The sequence below is a fragment of the Aethalodelphis obliquidens genome, unplaced genomic scaffold (genome assembly GCF_003676395.1).
Source record: "Aethalodelphis obliquidens isolate GAN/ISIS:26980383/991018 unplaced genomic scaffold, ASM367639v1 scaffold2, whole genome shotgun sequence".
Classification (NCBI taxonomy): Eukaryota; Metazoa; Chordata; class Mammalia; order Artiodactyla; family Delphinidae; genus Aethalodelphis; species Aethalodelphis obliquidens.
Window position 1 is genome coordinate 81,418,845 of NW_020837946.1, and position 23,250 is coordinate 81,442,094.

Here is a 23,250-nt window from a genome sequence, read left to right on the forward strand (position 1 = left end):
CACACACACACACACACACACACACACACACACACACACACACACACGCATACATGCCAGGTAAAACCATTACATTCGGTCATGAGTAATAAAAAAAAGGACTAGCATGGCACTGATAACAAGGATACTGTAAGCGAATGAAAAGAATAGCAAAACATAATGACAGGCAGCAACTGATGACTAGAAAAATGTTACTACAATGCAAGGGAGAGGTTGGAAAATGGAACATTTTCATGTTTGTTAGCCATCTGTATTTCTTCTTTGATAAATTACATGTTCAAGTCTTATAAAGATGGGTTGTCTTTTCCATATTGAATTGTTGACACTCTTTGTATATTAAGAAAATCAGCATCTTCCTTGTTGTAGCTACTAACTATTAATTCTTAGGTTTTGAAGTGCTTTTTAAAGTTAATTTATATATCTTTCTAATTATTTAAAATTTTTATAGTAAAAATTACACATCTATTATTTTATGGCTTTTAAAGAGTTGCTTTTAAAACAAAATACTAAAGTCACAGTTATCATCCAATGTTTTCCAAAGATGTTTTAAATTTCAGAAATCACATCAATCCTTTGTTCAAAGCCCACCAATGGCTTCTTGTAGAGTTAAAATAAAACCTAAACTTTAAATTCCTTAATAAGACCTCTGAGTCTCATACATAATTTGCCCCAGCAAGAATCTTTTTAGGGGAGATATATATATATATATATATAAATAAAACTTTATATATATATATATAGTTTTTTTAGGTAAGAAAGAATTAAAAAGAAATAAAGATATAGTATGAAAGTGTGTAAGAAAAACTGAAATAAGATGGTAGAAACACATTCAAATGCATCAGAAATTATAACTATTATATGTTTATTTATCATTTCTTTTTGTTAGTGGGTCTATGAACTTCCTGCTTGTGCTCTCTACTCTTTTTCCTTCTTGTACATGGAAATACCTTTAATTATTCTTCTGATAATAAATGGTTACAATAAAGTGTCAAACTCTGGAGATAAAGTAAAAATCTTCCAAAGTTAACTACAATTTGGTATATACTGTACAGGACATTAGACTGGATGGTTGCCTATTTTTTTCCGAACACTTAACCTTCCCTGAACATAATAACCTTACTTGTTCTTTTGTCAAAATATTTACCTTTTACACAACCTTAACACACGTAACCAGCAGTATGGCAAAGGTTTTAAGAGATGTAAAGAAGTCAATTCAGAGCATTGTTAACCAAAGTTTCTGGTTATAGAATAGTAGAAAACTATTGGAGTTCAGGATTAATTTAGGTATGTGTCAGTGGCAGTTTAAGTCAAGCAAGATTGGGCAGATCAGAGCCCACTGGTCAGGGTTAGGACATTAGCTCAAAACAGAGTGACTATTACATGGCTCAGATGTGGACACTGAGATTGTCTAGGTATTTCCTGACTGAAAGGAAAGTGGGTCTGGGCTATTATACCTGCAGGTGGGAGGACAATCAGGTGTTAGCAGTACCCATGAGAGGGGGACTGGAAGAAGCTGAGGGGAAAACTTGAATAGATCAAAAGGGATTAAAGACATAAATAGCATTCAAAGAAATCTCACAACCAGATACTTTTACATATGAGTTTTAACATACATTAAAGAAACAGTAAATTCGTATTATATAAAGTTATTCTAGAAAACAGAAAAAGAGTAAAAGCTGCTCATCTCATTTTATAAGGCCAGTGTAATCTTAACTGCAAAACCAGACAAGGAAAATGAAGAAAAAGGTATAGCACATTCCACTTAAGAATGTAGATTCTAAAATCCTAAATAAAATATTTGCTAACCAAATACAGTAATGTATTAAAATAATGCACCATGGTCAAGTAGGGTGTAAAATAGTAATGCAGGCATGGTTTAACATTAGAAATTCTATCCATATAATTCACAACATTAATATACCAGGATAAATATCTCATGATTATTTTAACAGATGTATAAAAAACATTTTATGGGTTTGAAAGTTATTTATGGTAAGAATGCATAACAAGCTAGAAATAAGAACCTTTCTTAATTTGGTAAAGGTTTTATATTAAAAATCTTCAGCAAGCATTATGCTTAAGTGAGAAATTAGATATATTCTCTTTAAGATTAGGCATAAGATGAGAATGCCTACTGTCAGTACTACCATTTAACATAGTTCCAGAGGAACTGACCAAAGGTATTGGAAAGAAGAAAGAAGTAAAAGTATGTAAGGATAAGGAAATTAGAAATAAAACCGTCATTATGTATAGTTGATAATATGATCATCTCCCTATAAAAATGAAAGAGAGTACAGTAATGTTATTAAGAATGAGAATTCAGTGTTAGAATCAAGGTCAAGTTTCAAAAACTCAGTAGCATTTCTGTACACCAGCAGCAGACTTCAAGAAAATATTTTTAATTGAATATTTAAAACATGAATATCTACTTAAAGGACATCATGCATAAAATTAAAAAGTTGAAAAAATGGAAGACTGTTTTTAATATCTAAAACTGATAGGAAATGAAGATCTAAAATATATAATAAACTCTTAAAGAACATTAACCAACAGATAGGAACCCAAATGAAAAATAAAGAATATGAACAAGGAATTTCAGAAGAGGGATGCCAAAAGGCCAACAAGAATATGAAAGAGATACTCAAACTCATTAGTGATAAGAATTCAAATTAAAACAGTGAGCTACAGAATTACACACATTAGATTGAGAGTATTAGAAAGCTAGATAATGTCAAGGGTTGGCAGGAAGGAGGGGGTTACCGCTGGTGAAAGTGTGGTCCAAGTATTTATTTGGCAGAGCATCTGGCAGGACTCAGACAAATTAAGTATAAACCCAGCAATTCTGTTCCTGGGTATATATCCCAAAGAAATCCTTGCAAAGTTCTAAGCTAGGAGAAATATGAGGATGTTCATCGTGGCATTGTTTGTTGCAACAGAAAATTGGAAGCAATCTGGGTGGAAATCACTGGAAATGTGGATAGTTAAAACATGATAGCTACAAACCTTGGAATACTATGCAGCAGTTAGAAGCAATGTAAACACAACAACATAAATAAATGATAAAAATGTAGAGATAAGTAAAATGAAACAGTAATAAAGAGAATGAGTTACACAGCACAATACCATTTATGCATATTAAAATTTAATGTGCATAAGTAGGGGAGAAGGCATAAGATATAGTTAAGACAAGCTCAACCGTGAGATAACTGTTGAAGCTGAGAGACGGGCACATGAAAGTTCATGATATTATACTCTCTTTTCTTTTTTATTTATTTAAAAATTTCCACTTAAAATATTAAAAAAATACATATATATAAACCAATACTCATGTTCTGAAGATACATATAAACAAAAGAGAACAGTGCAACAGATATTAGACTATCACATTAGAATGATTTCCTATGAGTCCAGGTCAGCAGCATGAGAGTGGAAATGAGAATAAAAGAAAATATATAAATAAATAAAGTGCTTTTCATGGACCAGTGATGACAGTGTGTCATGTGAACTAAGGAATGTGATTAACTCTATTTTCTATGCAAAAGGTACAGTGGAAAGGAAACCTTGGGCTCCCCTGGTGGCGCAGTGGTTGAGAGTCTGCCTGCCGATGCAGGGGACACGGGTTCGTGCCCCGGTCCGGGAAGAGGCACAACAGTGAGAGCCCCGCGTACCGCAAAAAAAAAAAAAAAAAGGAAACCTTTTTTTTACTTTTTTTTGAATCAGAAGGATCTATGTTAGACTGTGGAGATAAAGGAACTATAAAAATAACTGTCTAATTATTATAATTCAAAAAACAATTTAATAGCTCTTCTAAGCAACCAACTCACCATATAAAACTATAGAAACAAATTAAAAATAAGTAATATTTATATTTTCAAGAAAAGTCATTTTTGACAATAATATTCATCACAGAAAACTAGCAAAAATCACTAAGCTGCTAACCAGAAATTAAGGGGAACAAATAGACTCTAAGTATCTACACTCAAAAAGAAGAAAAACAGAGAGCAAAGGAAAAAAAAATTCCTGCACCAGAGGCTGTATACTGTTTTATTTGATTCACACAGTAGCAGAAGTGGAGTTTGTCACAGGAAAAATTTTATGCTGATATTGAAAAATTAGGACTTTTCAAAGTATTTCTGGTTTCTTCTGAAAAAAAATTTGATTTTACTGGTCTAATATTCCCACTTAGAAAGGATTCTAGAGCTAAACAAAAGTGTCCCATTAACAGGTCACATATTCTCCAAGGTTCCAGTGTACCTACCTGACACACAAAATTATTTAAAGTACCTTTTTTGCATTTTGTATTCTTTGTATCTCACTCAAAATTTTACCAAGTGTATTCAGAAATTTACTTAGTAACATAAGCATGTAAACAGTCATGGGAGACATGCACAGAATATAAGTGAAAGGATATGGTAAGTCAAAACAAATCTTTGGGGGCTCAAGAAATAGTGAAAAAGAGGTTTGGTATTCAGAGGTAATACTATTAGTATTTGATACTATGACAGTGTTTTTTGGAGTGGTTAAAAAACACACTTTTAATATGGTTAAGGACATAAATAAATTTAAAAAATACAGTGGATACTAGTTTCTGTAAAATTATTTTTTCAAGTTAAGCGCTACTGAGTTATGCACACAGTTTTGATGGAAGCTTACTTAATCTCTTCTCCAGTCTTCTTAATTGGTTTGCACTCTTCCATAATACATTAATTTTATCAACTTCCCATTATAAATGAAATCTGATACTTCCTGTCAAGATGGTATTAGGGCATAAAAATTTGTTTCCGAAAATGAATGAATGTGGTTGTGAGGTTGCTTAGACAGGGCCAGTGACAAAAAGTAAGCAAGTTTAGCAAATTAAATTATAATTTGGCAGCCCTAACCATTTAAATCAGCTTATTTATGAGGCTATATTTATTACTTACCTTGAGTGTCTATTTTTTAAAGATCTTGTCTGTAAACCATATACCCTTCAATATCTACTTCCCATATGCAGAAACTGTTATCTTCAATAAGCATCTAAAAGAGAAACATAAGAAAATATCATGACTTTGAGGTTATAAATATTTTTCCACTTATTTTAACTATTAAAGGAGATCTTGAAAGTATTTTTTATGATTTCTTTAATAACTGTGTGCAAAGGGAGGTATGTATTATAGGACATATTTTATGTAATTAAACAGTAATAATAATTCTTCCCTTTAGAAGATCAGAAAGTTTTGTGAAACATGTATTTTGATCCCTGGCATAGAGTTTAATAGTTTCTATAAGTACTAATTTTATCTCGCTAACCTAGTTTCTATCAACATTTTTAAGAAATATAATTTTAAACACATTGATTCTGATGTCCTACATGAATGTAGCCCTACCCTAGAAAATACTTCCCTTGTTCAGAATGAATAATTACCAAAAATATATTCTAAATTACATTTGAGTTGCCTATAAAAGTCAAAATCATAGAAATCAATTAGTTAAATATTCTGTCCTCATGAAAAGGTATTATTTACCCCTTATCACTTCAACTGCCCAATCAGTGCTTTACATCAACCTAGTAAAGCTTAGCAGGGGTCTTTTAAAAGAAATTGCCTCTAACAGAGAATTGGGATTATTCAGAGAAAATGCTCTTTGTTGAAATAATTTGATTCTGATTTCCTTTGATTTTTTAAATATGCCTGAGACAAGCAGTTAGGGAAACAGGATTTGGATGCTACAGTGCCATACCTTTAGCATGTGGTTTTCAGTACTATGGATTCCAAAGCCAATCAATAACTTTTTGATTAGGAACATCATTGTTCCTTTCTGTCATTAGTGTAGATCCCTGTTTCAGTTGCAGCTACACATTAAAAACACCTGGGGCACTTCTAAATGTATGGAGACTCAGTCTCTTCCCTAAATATTCTGATTTAATTGGTATCACATGGGGGCCAGAAACTAGCTATTTTTCAAAAGCATTTAGGAAGGATATCTGTTCTGCAGGTTAAGAAACAAGCTCACTGCAACTATTTGACTTAGTTTCTACAGATAACTAATAAGACATTAACTTAAAAAAAATACTTACTACAGATGTCTATGAAAACTAGTAAGATACTTGCTAATCTCACTACTCAATATTTAAAATGACTTCAAAGCTTCCATGACACACATAAACCTACCTCAACAATCTATATGTTAGAGTACATGGATCCAAGCATGGCATAATGGTGGTTGTAGTGAATCCCAAACTATAATGCACTTAAGGACCAAAGGTACTACTTTAAAATAAAATATAGATTCCCAGGTGCCATGCCCAGAGATTCTGATTCAGAAAAACTAGGCTAATAGGAGTCTCTATTTTTAGAGGTATCTCTGGTAATCATAATACAAAAGGTCTACAGTCCCTGTAAAACAGTGCTCTAAGGGAGTTCCCTGACAGTCCAGTGGTTAGGACTCTGTGCTCTCACTGCCGAGGGCACAGATTTGACCCTGGTTAGGGAACTAAGATCCCGCAAGCTGCGTATCGCGGCCAAAAACAAAACAAAAAAAACAGTGCTCCAAGTATTTATAAATAGTGACTATTACTAGAACTTCATTATAAGCATTTATAAAAAAACTTCTTGAGTTTATTCTGCGGTTACATTTCTGATCTTTAAAGATAATTCTAAAACCCACTGGTAAAAAGTAACTTTAAACAGGAGTAAATAGGATTTCAGCAATAAATCAATGTAGTTAAGCTAAAATAATGTTTATGGATCATATATTTTGTAAGCTTTGCTATCCTCCTAAATAAACTGTGTACGTAATTGATAAAATACTTGTGGCCCAAAAAAGAGAAAATCAGGTTATATTCTATAATGAAAATTTAATCTAAAACCTCATATATAACTAGAAACATGCCCTCAATGTCTCAAAATTAAAATTTTTTGTCCTTAACTTAGTGGGGGGAAAAAGCTACTCTAATATCATTTGCTCTGTTTAAATACAAAGCCAAGAAAACATCTTGATTCATTTTCCTCAAGAACATACACACACACACAAACATAACTTACTAAAAATAACATGAAATAGGCTGTTAACATTTTAGTTTTGAAAATTCTTATAAACAGGTCCAGAAGTACTTCACAATAAAAATAATATATTCAACATCACTTACTCTTTAGATTTTTTCTGAAAAAGAAAAGTCTAATAAACAGAGGTAAGTATCGGAGTCTCTGTTATACACAATAAAGATGGTAATCAACAAGTACTAAACCTTGAAAGAAAACTATAGATATTTTCTCTTATCTGCCTACGATGGAAGAGCTCCTAATAAAGTATTCTTCCTACATGCATGTGCCGCTAAAGACTTTAGGTTTTTCTACTAAGTTAACATCAATCTTAAGTTTGTGACCAAAGTCGATTTTTTCTCCCAGGCTTAGTGCTGCTTAACAGCTGGGCAACAGTCATGGACTTCCCAAATGTCTTCACAAAAAGGGAGCTATTCCACCTCTCAAACCAGTAGTAGAGGCTGTAAGTCTGCCTCTGTGATTCACAGCTATGAAATGAAGTCCCAGTGTCTTTTAATAGAAGACTCTTGATCTTCTATTATCTGACCTCAGCTGCCTTTTGCTGTTTATCTCTCATCTCTTGGTCAACCAAAAATTAGCTCAGATACTGCTTGCTCCTTAACGGAAATTTCCATCAACCTGACACTAAAGCTATCTTTCTCTTCTGACTTCCTTCACTCATTATTGCAAATTACTTAGCTAATTAATCAGGTACTCACTTGTGGTCCCTTATTTCTACTTTTGTTATTATTTAAGATTTAGCATGTTTTTCTAGTAATTAAGTACAGTGTTTTACAGTGATTGAGGCACGTAGCTTTTCTCTTTAGTATACTTTATGACTATGAATGCTTTAAAAATTGTAATCTCCCTATGCTGCATGAACTTTCCCATCTGTTCTGAAGACTATGGCACCTAACTCTCTTAATGTCTAATAAGCCAGGTAATTTTATCTGAGAGTAATAGCGTAATAATCACTGGTATTAATAGCAACTAAATTAACAAGAATGAACAATTTTCAGTAAATTAGAATCTATTTAAATATACTTAACACAGAAGTCATAGGGAACATGGTTCAGTGTTTCCTTAGGAAAACCACCTGTTTTAAGAAGAACCAATAACTCTAAATCACACAATACTTTACATCACCAAAGAATTCACAACCTATATATATTACTCTTCAATGATTAAAAATACAGATTTCTAGATAATGGACATTAGGTATCTCCAACATTTGTCATATAAGTTGCTAAAACTTCCTCCTTGCTTTTTAAATACAGTAGTAAGAACTAACATTTATTGATTTCTAAATTCTATGTAGCATTAATTAATTTAATCCTCACAACAATACTAAGAAATGCTTTCATCATCTACATTTTACAGATAAGTAAGTTGAGGAAGAGAGAGAGTAACTTGCCCAATGTTTCACAGATAATAACTGGCAGAGCTGGGTTTTCAACTCATGCAGTCTACAATTAACTATAGCATTTCATGAAACCCTCATCCATTAGCTCTGGTAGCCTTATCTAATACATCCTCATATCATTTCCGCCTTACGCCTTCCACCCTTTTGCAGTTTATCAGGTTTCCCACAGAAAGGAAAATGTCATGGTGGTCTACTTCCAACACTTCTTCCTCACAATAAGATGATTTCTAAGTTCTCATTTAGTGCTACATGCTTCCTTTTATTTCTGTACCATTTACATAATAAAGCCTCTGTGATATAAAGGGTGTATCCTAAAAACCTCAGTCTTGCTTCTGAATGTAATGTACTATAAGCCTAATCACATTAAAATCAATGAAGTATGGTTCAATACCGGGATATAAAACTTATGGTTTTAACTCAATTTTTTCTACAAAAAAAATTGCTTTCTTAAAATATCACTGCACTCCCAAGTTTAAAACATGGCAGTTTTTATAGGAAGAAAACATGCTTTCTACTTCCCTGAGCTATGGAATTATATTTAACTAAACTTTTACAGGTTATTGCTTTCATACCATTAGCAGTATGCAATTTCATAGCCCTCAAGATCCCATTCATTCTAATCTCACAGTGATGTAAAAAATTTTTTTAATTCACAAGTTTCATATATGGCTGAATAGAAACAGATTATAGAAAGAAATTATAGAATAAAAAAACCTCACAAAGTCTTAACAGAAAACAAACATTCAAAGAATTAAAAATATTTTTAGCCTATGTTTGCTTTCTTAAAGTTTCCAAATTTCTTCAGTACAAGAGCTCTAATCATGCAATCCATGGAAGATTTGTTTTCTCAACTGTTTTTATCATAGAGAATAATCTTAGCCTGAGCATATTCAAGCCATTCTTAGTGCCAGTTAGGACCATTATTAGATTTATTCCAGATCATTCTTTTAGTGGATCTGGAATAACTTTTATATATGTTTTTTTGTAGCTATTCTATTTTTTTGTGGTAAACAGCCTACGAGGCCCTTATTGAGTATGCCCAAGTCACTTTCAAAAACAACCAACCATAGGTTATTCTAAATCCTGTCCACCAAAGTAAGCCTTGTCTTTAGCCCTCTTGCAACTTGTCCATATGATCTGGCTTCAGTAGGAAACTATAAAGTCCAAAGCAACTGAAGTTCTCTCTATGAAAGTTGATAATAACCAGGGTATTCAAAGTATTCACAGTAAATGATATATTTTCATTAAATAAAGAAAAAATAGCCATCCTTTTTTTTTTTTCCCTACTAGCATTCTCTAAAAACATCCACCTGGTCTAGGCAGGGTATCTCTTCAGCTAAAATAAATAATCAGTTTGGTTGTGACAGACCTCCTTAATTACATCTGTTATTTGGAGAATACTAGTGAGTGATTTTTTGGCTACACTAATATGCAAACACCTTGAGAACTGACCTTTCTGGAGAGAAAAAACTAAGTACAACATTTTGCCAAATTCAGTACCAAGAACACATATATGAATATTCTGGCAATACTAAATTCAACTTTAATCTTATTATCCTATTGGGCTTCTTGATAGACAATTAATGAGCTAATAGAGTTGGAGCCAGTAAATGGGTTGGCAGCTCATTTATTACTATAATTCTATATAGTCTCTCTCAACCTCAAAAATAAGGTTCTCATTCCTCAACTACTATGGAATGAGAACTCAAGGTTGACAAAAATGAGTATGTTGTAGAGAAAAAAAATGGATTGGGAGAACGAAATCAAGTGAATATGAAGGTCTGTGTTAATAGGTTTACATTCAATAAAACAAAAATTTTTTAAAGGAATCATTTCATTTATCCTTCCATGTGTTAGAAATTTTCAGGGACTTCCTCAGAGGCAGTGCTATAGAAACAGTATAAAGCTATTTATAGGATAAATAGCTAGGATTATGTTGATGCTATCTTCTTATCTTCTCAGGTTCTGCCTCTTGCCTCCTGAGTCCTCTCCCAGTAGTCTCTCAACACATTTCTAGCAGTTTATCCCCCCTTTATCTTTTTGTGTGTGAGTGTGTGTGTGGCTTCCTTAAAAAGTCACTACCACTGACATAACCTCAGTGAGAGGGAGGGGAGAGGGAGAGGGAGAGGGAGAGGGAGAAGGAGAGGGAGAGGGAGAGGGAGAGGGACCATTGTTTTTGTGCACAAAAATTAGGAGGCCTTAAAGAAGTTTCACATATTTTCCAGTATATTAATGGTGCTACAACAACATTTTGGGGCATTTGACATAAAAGACACTGACATCTCAAAGAACACTATTATGAAGAAAGATTTCATCAATCTATCATAAATCCAGTCCACTGCCTAAAAAGAAATCCAGATCCAGAATATGAACCATGTTTTATTTACATGGTGGTAACAAAGATAATAGGTCTAAAATAATAGGTCCACTGTATTTAACTGAACAAATTACTACAGTGTTATAGGAGCTTTAGCAGAAAATATTGAATCAAAACTCAGAAAGTCTCTTTGGAAGATGTTCTCTATATAAAAACAAAATCATGTAAGTTAAAAAACTAATAAGATATGCTAGACTCCTTAATTAGTACTTGTTAGTTAAGACTAATTTGAGAGAAAACTAGAGGGAAGATATATTTACATTAACTTATAGAAAAATTTTAAATAAATACAATTTAAAGTATGTGCATACAGACTAAAAATTGCTCTCTTGTAGATATTTTTTAAATAAGCAGCTTCACAATACAGCTATAGATTATTAAAACTGGCATAAAAAGTGCTCCTAGGCAAACACCAAATTTATGCTATAAGACTTTTTAAACATCCTTTAATATGTATATACCCTCCTTCCAATATTTATAACATTGATAATGTAAAGAAAGCATAATCTTTTTATATAACATATACTTTATATATAAAACACATAGTTTATATAACACATGTAAAGCCAAAGTGACTTTTCAAATTATAAACAAAATAGCCCTCCAAAATGATGAATCATCACTCCTCATTAATGGAAATAAATATTCAAGGTAATATCCTAATAAAAGAGACTTTAGCCAATATAACTGAAAAAAAGCAACAAGTGGTTGTATATTGGGAGAATATTAAAAAGTTATAAAAGGAAGAAATGGAGGGAAAAAAACCAAAATGAAAATTACCTACATAACCAAATCAAATTCTACAATTTCCAACAGAAACAAAAAGATAGCAGGGAGAGGTGATAGAGCTCTGTGCAAGGAGGTGAAGTCCCCATATGTCAACCCATTGAAACAATAAAATGACAAGCAGAGAAAATGAAAATAAATGCACAGAAGAATAGGAATATCAACCTTAGCGATGTCTGAAAAACACGTTAATGTGACTAAAGTATCAAAGCCACCAGTGCTTGGAGGAACCACTAGGATCTGACCTTCTGTAGATTTTTGGTGCCGGCATTCTTAACAGCAAAAGAAACCATATTATGTAAGAAATTCTGTGAGCTGCAGTAATGACTGATTTTATGACATCTGGAAACAGCTATCTTTTACCAAAAGAACAATATTTCAAAAACAATATTTCAAATCCTACCAAGAACAGCTCAATATTATGCCAACTTGTCAAATAATGAAGAGTTTTGTTGGAGAAAATAACACACTGCCAAAGGAATAAATTCCTTATAAACAGAAAAAGATGTCTGGATTACACAAATTACCTCTAGGATTAAACAAAGATGGGGTCATTATTGAGTTGGTGAAAGATAATTGAGAAATAAAAAAATGAAATCCAAATATGAGCACAAATGCAACCAAAAAGAGCTTCTGAGTCACTCTTGTTTATTAGAGATTTTTCAGGTTTAGAGGATTGTCCTGTCAAGATTTTGTGGGATGTATGAAAAATTAATGGAATATCATTTTAGATCTTTCAAAGGTGACAAGTCAAATGCTATACATATAAAATGTGAAGTCTTTCCAGAAATTTGTTCCATCTTCTCTGTGTTTATAATGAGCTGAATGACTATGCAGAAAAATACTTGAACGTTTAAACCACAGATTATAGGCCATTTTTCTCTGAGTGATTTAAGTCTTAATACCACCTCTCATATATAGCTTTAAATGCTACTTAAAATTAGTCGAATATTAAATGTTCCAAACATGGCCAGCATTTATAATGCTGTGATCTTCTGATGATTCCTTAGCACTGAGAATACAGCTGTAGGTACCATGGTAGATACAGAAATAATAAAATGCACCCTATATAAATATACAGTAAGTAGATCTTTAACTAGGTACAGTAAACTGCAAATTAATATGTGGAAGGAAAACTTAGTATGATGGGTTCATGTTCGGTAAAAATTAAATATAAAACATTTAAAATATTTACTGATTGGCTGGTTGCAACAGAGAGCAAATGAAGCAAAAAATGAAATATTCAGTTCTTTTATATAAAAATAATAGGAAGAAATGATCTCAAAGCAGTTAAAAAAAATACAAGAGCAAATGAAGCAAAAAATAAAATGAAATATTCAGTTCTTTCATATAAAAATAATAGAAAGAAATGATCTCAAAAGCAGTTAAAAAAATACGAAATATTGTGATACAAACCAAGAAAAAATGTATTCATTCACTGAAATCTGCATTTCAAATAATTTTTCTATCACACAAAAAGGTGAAAGAATAAATACTCTCAGTCATTTTCTGTTGCTCCCAGATTATGAAATTAAGAGATTAGGTTTTTAGCAAATTTGAACATACACTATATAGATTATTAGGTAAAAATCATCATTGTTTTATTTTTCTTGGATGTGGATAAAGAAGACGTAACAAGAAGAAGGTTATAAATGAGAGCAAATTCACATTTGGAAAAGCAAACCGACAAAGTCTTTACAATAGCAATACAATTTTTGGTCAGAGAACCATAAATCGCAAGTTTCTTCCAAACTATTGCAAGTTCATAATTTAAAAAAAATTGTTGACTGCAAATAAAGGCAATGTATGTTATCTGGAGATCGATCAATCATCAATCAATATAACTGAAAAGGATCATACAATAAAAGTTTAGCAGAAATCTCAAGGAAGGAATTCTCAGTTATACCTGATCCTATAAATGTGTCTTAAAAAACATTAAAAATTAATACAGTATTCAAATCTTTACATATCTATCCAAATATTAGATATATCAAGATTATGTATTTTGATATATCTAATGTTTGGTCAGAATGAACAGTGTGGCTATACCAGTTGTTAAATACTAAATAGTAAAAGACTTCCACACTTGTTGGAAAATAGCCACTGCTCCAACCTCTCCATATGTCCCCTTCTCTCTCTTGTGGGGGGAGGGACCTCTCCCCCCACCAGAGTTCTCCATGTTCTAATCCCTAAGGAGCTAACACTTGGCAGAGCATAAGGCCTACAAGACCCTGGCATCCACTATGGTTGGTGCTTGGACCATACCAGCCCTTACATAATTCGAACCTCTCCTCTGTTAATAAGACAGGGCACAAGCTTTAAGCTTGGAGTCAGAGAGACTATATTACAGCAGCTCTGCTATTTGAGTAAATCACTGGATCTTTTTGAAATTTCAACTTCTTTTGAAATAAAGTTATTACTAGCTACCTGGTAGGGCTGATTGTGGATTATGTGAAATGACATAATGGGCTTATTATTAGCACACGGTAGGCATACCATTTACTTTCTCCTCACCTTACTAGGAACATAGTAAATATTACATGGAAAAATAAGCAAAAACTGCAATCCTTTATCACAAATGGGTCATGTTTTAAATATTCATTTTTGAAATGAGTAGAATTAGAATGAATGTTCCCCATAGTAATCATTATATAAAAGTAGTTATGGGCTTCCCTGGTGGCGCAGTGGTTGAGAGTCCGCCTGCCGATGCAGGGGACGCGGGTTTGTGCCCCGGTCTGGGAAGATCCTACATGCCGCGAAGCGGCTGGGCCCGTGAGCCATGGCCGCTGAGCTTGCACGTCCGGAGCCTGTGCTCCGCAACGGGAGAGGCCACAACAGTGAGAGGCCTGTGTACCGCCAAAAAAAAAAGCAGTTATGTATCTCAACAATTTTATAAATTCCAATTTTATCCATAATGCACTGTTCTCATACATGAAAAATTTATTGGGCATTCATATATGATAAGCACTATTCTAAGAATTTTACATTTAAGTTATTTAATCCTCAAAAACTCTTACAGAGTAGTATGTTCTTATCATGCCCACTTAACAAACAAGGAAATCAAGGCAAGGTGAAGTAACATGTGCTTGGTCACATTAGCTCGTTGAGTGGCAGAGCCAGGATTTGACCAAGGGCCTATGTTCCTCCTAATCACTATACTGTATTGTCTTTGGAGTTATATAAATCATAAAACCTATAAATACTTATAAAAAGTAAAACACTGAGAAGAAATACATAGTAGTTTCTCAATTTGTGATATAAACAAAGCAGGTCAAACTGAGCAAAAGAAGAAAAAAGAGTGCTACACTGAATTTATCTTGCATGCTGGTGGTTGGAGGAAAAGCAGGCTAAGACAAATTAGATTTATGGAGACACCAAGTTTGTCTATTGTCAAAGGCTTTAAATGCTGCTATCATTGGTTCTTCATCACAGTTAAACTTCCTGAGTTATCTTTCCTTTTCTTATTTACATATCTATCATAGGTTTTACAAAATGACACTTAAAGGGTGGAAAATCCAGCAGGAAATCTATAGTCCCTAAAATGGGCTTGATTTCTCCCTCCTCTTTCAGGGTAAGTGTCCTTTTAAAGACAGCCTGCAAACAGTTTGCAACTGGTTTCGGCCTGGGCTCCCCAAACTGGATTATCAACAGTGACCAGGCTCTTGCCTGGCACCTTTCCCTCAGATCAAGAGAATGGGCATATTTGATCCAAGGGGGTTAAACTCAGCCACTGCCTGACTCTATCTTCTTCAAACTAGACCTAGGCCTTCTTTTTACCCTTGAGACTCCTCTGAATGCTCTGTGACCATTTCTGGCTTTAAAAGGTTACTTTTTAAATTCACTTCTTGGTGTGCTAAATAATTTATCTCTAACACTCTTAGTATTTTTAGATTGCTCTTAATATTTTCCTCTGAGCAATGAATTACATTTTACTTCTAGAATCAAGGTGGCCGTTAAGTATTTTATTCATTTATTTGGTATATTAAATGCTCTGAATGCTAGTTTCTAGTCTCTCAGGATCTTATTACTTTATTATTTTGTTTTCAATTCTTAGCATTTTTAGGTATCCCTAAACATTTATATTTGAGCATTTTAAGAGTATTAAGGTTTGTTTTAATTTAGACTGTAGGTTTCAATATATTTTTTATTAGAACTATATTTAATTTTTTGGTTAAAATGCATTTTTTCTTACTTCCAGTGTTGAGACTTTACTATTTATATTGATTCTAGTATTTTAAAGTTATGTTTAGAATTTTAATAAAAGGGTGACCATATAAGACCCTTTTACTTACATAACTTCGCTAATTTTTTACCAGTATTTGGTAGCTAGTAATTTTAACAGTTTTGTATCATACAAAATACTATCATACTAAATATTTTCAGTCCCAAACAATTAATAGATAACCTTTACAACTGCCCATTTACTCTAAACAATTTATCATAACAGTATAAAATAAATTATACCAGCAAAACGGGAAGGATTCTCATCTTTGGGTTTATTAGTTATCTTAGTGGGGTTTCCAAGGAAGCAGACCCTGAGACTAGGACTGAGTGGACATAATTTATTTGGGAGGTTCAGCGAAACTGGTAGGGGAGGGGGCAAGGTGATAAGAGAAGGGCAGGCAGCTAATACAGGGTACATTATTAAGCTAGGTATCACAGAAGCCAACAGAAACAATCTAATGGGGGAACCTGGCAAATGGTATAAGATACATGTCTCAGAACTGCCTAAGCCAAGGACAAGAAGCTGAAACCTATCACTCATTGCTTAAAGTTTTCCCCCAGTAGCTTCCAGCAGCTCAAAGGCAATCCTATGGCTTAGATGCAGGTGCTGGCCTTTGGAAGGCTGATGTGTACAAAACAGTGAAGGGCTACAAGAGCATATGGACAGAGTACCACATTACCTATTAAAGCTGTTAGGTAGCCCCCAATCGCCACAGTGATCATTCCAACAAAGTAAATTTAGCCCAAAATGTTGGTGAAATTTTGGCAAACCAGTTCTGACTGGAAGCTGAAATTAGATATTGGTGACAATATCTAAGTATTGGGCTGTCCAAAAAGTTCGTTCGGGTTTTTCAATAAGATGTTACAAAGACCCTAACAAACTTTTTGGCCAGCCCAATATTACTACTAAAAAGGTAGTTTGTAACTTCTCAATTCAAAATGCTAACCCAATAGGAGCCTGGTAAAAAGACACTAGGAAACATATAAGTTCAAGGAATAATACCAGCCTATGATTTAACTCTTTCAAGAAATAATCCTTACAGATTCCTATAATGTCTCAAACTCCAGCAAGGACCAACACCCATCAGAACAAAGAATGTGAAGCATCAAACCAAATAATCAGTCTGGCCGGTCCCTAATAAATGGCTACATTCCTATTGCAACTTGAAGGCCCATGGTATTAAAAAAAAATCAAAGTATGGATAAAGTCATTTGGAGGATCCACAAACACTTTCCCCGAAAAGACAATACTGCCCTGACCTAAGTAAAATTTCTGTTACTCAGATTTGAATTCTTCCTCAGCTTTAAAGTCTTTCTTTGCTCCTCTTAGTATTCATCCGAGTTGCATCTTAGAGCCTCCTCCTTTTGGAGTATTCGATAGCATTTATGTTTCTTGGGGTCAGTTGATAGTTGCTGACCTGGAGAGCTCAGGTCCAGGTCCTGGTGTTACCATAATGCCAGAGCTCCTGTGGTCAGTGTGATGTCAAATCTGATGGATTCCTATTTCTGGATCTTCACTCTGCTCAATGTCTCACTTTGGATTAGTGCTTACAGCCAACTGGATAGCTAAACCAAACTAGATGGCTGTCTTGAGCTCTGTGGGCCATATAGGGGCATCTTTGGTCACATACTACCCACTGATGTAGGTTTATTAAAAGAGCGGTGATCTTTCAAAAGCTAAACATACCAGTGAGAAAAATAACTGTATATCAACTATGTATCTGTACCAAGCAAGATCAATACTGTAGCTATGAAACTGAATTGTAGTTGTGATTTTTTGCAGAGAACAGAGAAAAAAAGGTGGAAAGCAAGTGCTGTGTGAAAGTAAAGAAATGACGTTTCCCCTTAAACTGTGCCGTGTTACTTATCATTCTATTTGGGACAATTATGCATGCATTTACTTCCTCTGAATTATATTTTTACGACATAGTTGCCAAGCATTGGTCTATCTCTACTGCAGAAAGTAGCGCCCCAGACTTTGTCAGAGCACCTCTGCTGTCACTCTGTGGGTTCTGTGGTTGTCAGATTTACTTTTAAAGTGTGAATGCACGGGGTGGGTATTTTTGAGGGGGTGGGGTTGGGGGAGAGGTAGTAGGAAATGAAAAGGGTAAGAGATTCACCTTGGAAACATATTTTCCTTCTCAAAATGAAGAAGTCTGGTAAAGAAATATAGCACATAAAGCACTAAAAACTTGGGAAAAAAAGAATAAAATTGTACTTTCGTATATTTTTAAAAGAGCAGTTTGCAATATAAAATTATATACTATTAATAACTCTTGAGTAAAACAATCATTTTATGTACAATATGTCTAATTTCTTATCATCTCAATTTTAATAACAAGAATAACAGAAATTTATAGCTGGGCAGCAACATGGACGGGCCTAGAGATTATCATACTAAATGAAGTCAGAAAGACACAAATACTATATGATATCACTTATATGTAGAATCTAAAATATGACACAAATGAACTTATCTATCAAACAGAAACAGACTCACAGACATAGAGAACAGAATTGTGGCTGCCAAGGGGGAGGGAAGGGTGGAAGAGGAATGGACTGGGAGTTTGAGATTACCAGATGCAAACTATATATATAGAATGGATAAACAACAAGGTCCTACTGTATAGCACAGGGAACTATATTCAATATCCTGTGATAAACCACAATGAAAAAGAGTATGTAAAAGAATACATATGTATGTATAACTGAGTCACTTTGCCATACATCAGAAACTAACACAACATTGTAAGTCAACTATACCTGAATAAAATACATTTTAAAAAGAAGAAATTTACAGCTAGAAGAAACCTTAGTAATCTCCCAGACCTTGCTTCATTTTCAAGAAAAGAAAACAGAGCTAAATGGTTGACTTGCCGAAGGTCGTAACAGCGATAAAAGGGCTAGGATCCAGGTCTCCTCATTTCCTCTCAAATGTCCATTTCACAAAAAACTTTAAAACACTATTAACATAGTTTTTACGCAATTTGCAGAGCTTTTCATCTGTGCTCCACAACATAATACCTTCTTCATATATGTACTTGTAGGAAGTATTATAAGCATTGCACCACCTCCGAACTTGAGCATATTTCAAATCTGTATGTCTTTTAATTATTTTCTCACTAACAGTGTGAAAGGATGATTGTGTACGGCTATATATATTATATATATATATATATTATATTATACACCTATATATTATACATCTTGACTGTTAACAATTCCATTAACATGAAATACATCTGAATTACTGTAATTCTTTTAAAATTTACAACAAGTCACCAGTCTCAAAAGATAAAGAGCTATTTTCTGAAAGTCACACCTTCTAAAATTAAGCAAAGTGTGGAAAAGGGGGATGTGGACATGTAAATTAAAAAAAAAATTATCCCAGCACTTTAACCCAAAGTTTTTCTCCTCTGCCCACGTTTTTTATTGTTTTTCTCTCCGCTCCAAAACTACATATAAACAAGAAAAGTGCTTCTAACAGCTCTTCATTGATCCATAAAAGGTTTTAAATCAACAATATAGCACTACTTCATTAACAAGTCATCTGGGTACAGAGTCTTTTTTTTTTTTTTTTTGTGGTACGCGGGCCTCTCACTGCTGTGGCCTCTCCCGTTGCGGAGCACAGGCTCTGGACGCGCAGGCTCAGCGGCCATGGCTCACGGGCCCAGCCGCTCTGCGGCACGTTGGGATCCTCCCAGACCGGGGCATGAACCCACGTCCCCTGCATTGGCAGGCGGACTGCCAACCACTGCACCACCAGGGAAGCCCTGGGTACAGAGTTTTTTGGCTTGGACATGAAACAGGTTGAAAGAAGTTCCTGACTGAAGAAAATGCTGGCTCAGAATGAAGGCCAACATGAAGATAACTAGTCTAGATGCACCTGAGGGAAAGACCCATTTACAATAAGAAATATAGTGAGTATAAATTATATTCTCACAAGTGCACAGTTGTTTAATTATATTAAGAGTAAAATAGCTTTGGGGAGAAACCAAAACAAATCAATCCTATTTACAGCACAACTTCTCTAAGATGTGTTTTAGGTTCCTGCTTTGGAGGCTTGGAGAATGTCTTCCTCTTGCTGTCTACTGGCATACAGACAACATGGGAGGATCAAAGAATAAGCCTTCTTCTCTAAAGGGAGCTCTCTAGGTACAGCACAAACGTGGCATTAATTAGATCTTCACAAACCAGATGCTCAGAATCCAGAATGCTTAGACTCGTTCCTTGTGACTGGGACAACCTATAACAATTCAGTCACAGGAATTATAGGTTTTAAATGAACAGAAATCAAAATATTTTTTCCCAACCTGTGAAAATCTGATCTGGATTCAAGTAATATTTAACTAACTTTCTAGTTTATGCTATATACTTTCCCTAATATAATGTGATTTCATCATCATTAAAACCTTAGGGTATAGGTGTTCTCATCTTCACTTAGCAGATGAGAAAACCAAGAGACTAAGAGAGGACAAAGCTCTGGCCCTGGATTGAAAAACTGTGGTGGTAGAACCCAAGCCCAAGTCTAGTGCTGACTCCATCTTTCCACATTGTTTTGTTAGTTGTTAGTATCAAAATTCAGATTTATTACATTTTAAAATTATTTGTCTGTTTTATTACAAAGTGATTGGGATAGCTTATAAAGTACCAGTACCATATATTAAAATGGAAATAAGTGAGAAAATTGAGACAAAGAAAAATTATGAGTGGGAAAAGTTGAGATTAAGAAAGAGTTGCAGGAAATGAATGTTTTTATATATCATTATGATGACAGTACAGGAACATATTAATATATAAGACCTACTTTAGCAATATAGCGCTTTTTTCAAAATATCATTAATTCAGCAATGTTGTCAGGTATAATCACTCTGGAATTCTCTTTTCTATGGGTCTCTCTATTTTCAGTGATGTAGTTGTCAACAATGATCCAAAAATCAGAAAAGGCCTCCCTTTTCCCAGGTGGCCAGGATGATGTGATCTCTGTGGGAACTCCGCCCTAGGAACCTAGTTCCATCTACTACATGGTTTTCAAAGGTAGAAATGTATTTCCAATTCCAAAACAGCAAATTACCAAAAAAAAAAAAAAACCCTATAACTTGAGGCTTGGGGGTTTCAGTTATTCCCTATTTGATGGAATAATGCAGAAAGTCTACAGAACTAGTACAGTGACCAAGAACATCTACATAGATATTTCTAGTTCCTAATATATTCATTTCCAGAGAGATTTTAATTCAAATATGATCAAACTCATTTCAATAAATTACATTAGTATAATACCCAGTTTTGATCACATTATATATTATGAAAACTGGAAGGTATATTACATATTATATATGGAAAATAGAAGGAAGATATCAAAGCCTAACTTCTCTTAAGTGTTATTAGCACTTTCCAGAAAAACACCTATGCAATCCATTTCAAACCCATCTTTTCAATTAAATATTTATTAATTAGTATTCAAACTACAATTTCCTCCTGGGAAGAAACAGAGTGTATCCATTTAACACAGCACGAAAATAGCATACAGTATAACAAGGTTTACAAGCCTGGCTTTTATCCTATAAATGTTTTTGGATCTTGTGACATAAATAATTCCTCATTAGAGTAAAGAAAGCTGACACACTCCTCAACTGGGCTAAAGAGTCGAGTTTATCTGTCAGTATTTAAATTCACATGCCTCTGAAATGACTGATATAAGTGGAAAAAGTGCAAAGGGCAAGAAGTTTAACTCTACCCCATCTCAGTCCCATTCTCATGATATACTCCTGCTCAGCACCAACTTCGGTTTTCTGAGTAGGTGCAGTCCTTTGTGGTTTACTGAGAATCTGACATTCCAGGTCCTCTACTTCCAAGTCTGCCACTATAATATCTTGTGAGGGGACAAAACTACACACGACCTACATTTTAAATTCTCCTCTCTGCTCACCTACTTACCTATTCTCTTTCCTTTCTTCCCTCTCTTTCTTGCTTCAAAGATAGAAATTAGATATGGTATGACTTACTTCTCCAAACAGACTATGGGAATAAACAGGCATCACTAGGTTTGACACTAAAATTTAAATATTATGACTAAAATAGATCTTGGAAGAAATAACAAATGCTCACCTACCAAAAGCATTTCCTGGATTGTTAATAAGACCTGGCTCTTGAAGCTATATATAATTTATTAATTCCAATGTAGATACCTCAACATATACATAATTTTAGACTTCCATGTTGTTAGCATTATATATACATCATAGTTCTTCTAGTAAACTAACATTAAAGAACACAACTGGGTCTTCTCTCTTAATTCAATACAGTAAAATTTGGAAACCCTACTGTGTGAGATCGGTTTCAGGTGCTCTTGAGCGTTTTAAGGAGTACAAAGAGTTGGAGATATCAATGTGCACAAATCACCATAAAAGCAGATACAAATAAAATACCATGGAAACTAAGAGGTGGGAGGGAGTAATAACTCCTTTGTAACTCTTGAAGAATTAAGATATAAAGTAAATCAAATTCTGGTGGACTGAGATTCAAAATCTAATACTAAGGAACTCAGATGCAAGTCTATCCCTAATTATAACTTTCAACACGAATCTCATAAACTCCTCTGCTTATCCATCTCAAAGATATCTCCCACAATAGATCCAATGTCTTGGAAAGATCCCACTCAACAGCTTCTTGTTATATTTCACATGACCTCTGAAAATGCCATCAACTCTAGAAAGCTCTCTCACCTGGTCTCAAACGCTGTGATTGTTCTCTATAACATGTAATGACTACCCTACCCACGTTACTTACTATTTATGATATCAGTGTACACTTACATAACTACCTTAAACTTTGGTACCTTTACTGTCAGGTACTGTGCTGAATTGCTTTACTTGTATTTATTCTGTTGATCCTCACAATAACCCTGCATGCTACTTAACAAAACCGACTCTATTTCATGCATCAAGAAACTAAGGTTTACAAAAATTAAGTCACATGCGGAAAACTAACAAAATTAATAAATTATAGTCAGGAAGTCTAGCTCCAGAGGCCGCACTACCAATCAATAAGCAATACTACCTTGCTTAACATTGTTGTAAATGTTATATTAAAAAACTCTTGCCTATGAGAGCCTGAGATACCATGACAATTCCATTTGCTTTGTGTACATGAGATAATTGTACACCCAAATCATCTGCGGAACATCTTAACACAGATATCCATAACCCACCCTAGAAGATATTGATTCATTTTGTCCACAGTTGGATTGGGCCTCTGTATGCTTAGAAAACCCCACAGGTATTTCTGATGTGTAGCCAGCGTTGACAGCTAATGTACATTACACACTTTTACAACACAGACACATTTTAAATAGCATGAGCGCCAAATTGGATTTCTCAGTGGCTGCCACGAACACTGTATTAAGAAGGATACTAGGGCCA

General features: G+C 34.1%; 1 protein-coding gene across 1 annotated transcript in view; it reads right to left on the reverse strand.

The window, feature by feature from the left end:
* MBD5 (methyl-CpG binding domain protein 5) overlaps window positions 1-23,250 on the reverse strand; it is a 404,162-nt gene that overhangs the window by 262,530 nt on the left and 118,382 nt on the right. The window contains exon 6 of the mRNA XM_027131635.1: window positions 4,923-5,016. The gene's annotated coding sequence lies outside the window, so the exon portion shown is untranslated. The remainder of the gene's footprint in view (window positions 1-4,922; window positions 5,017-23,250) is intronic.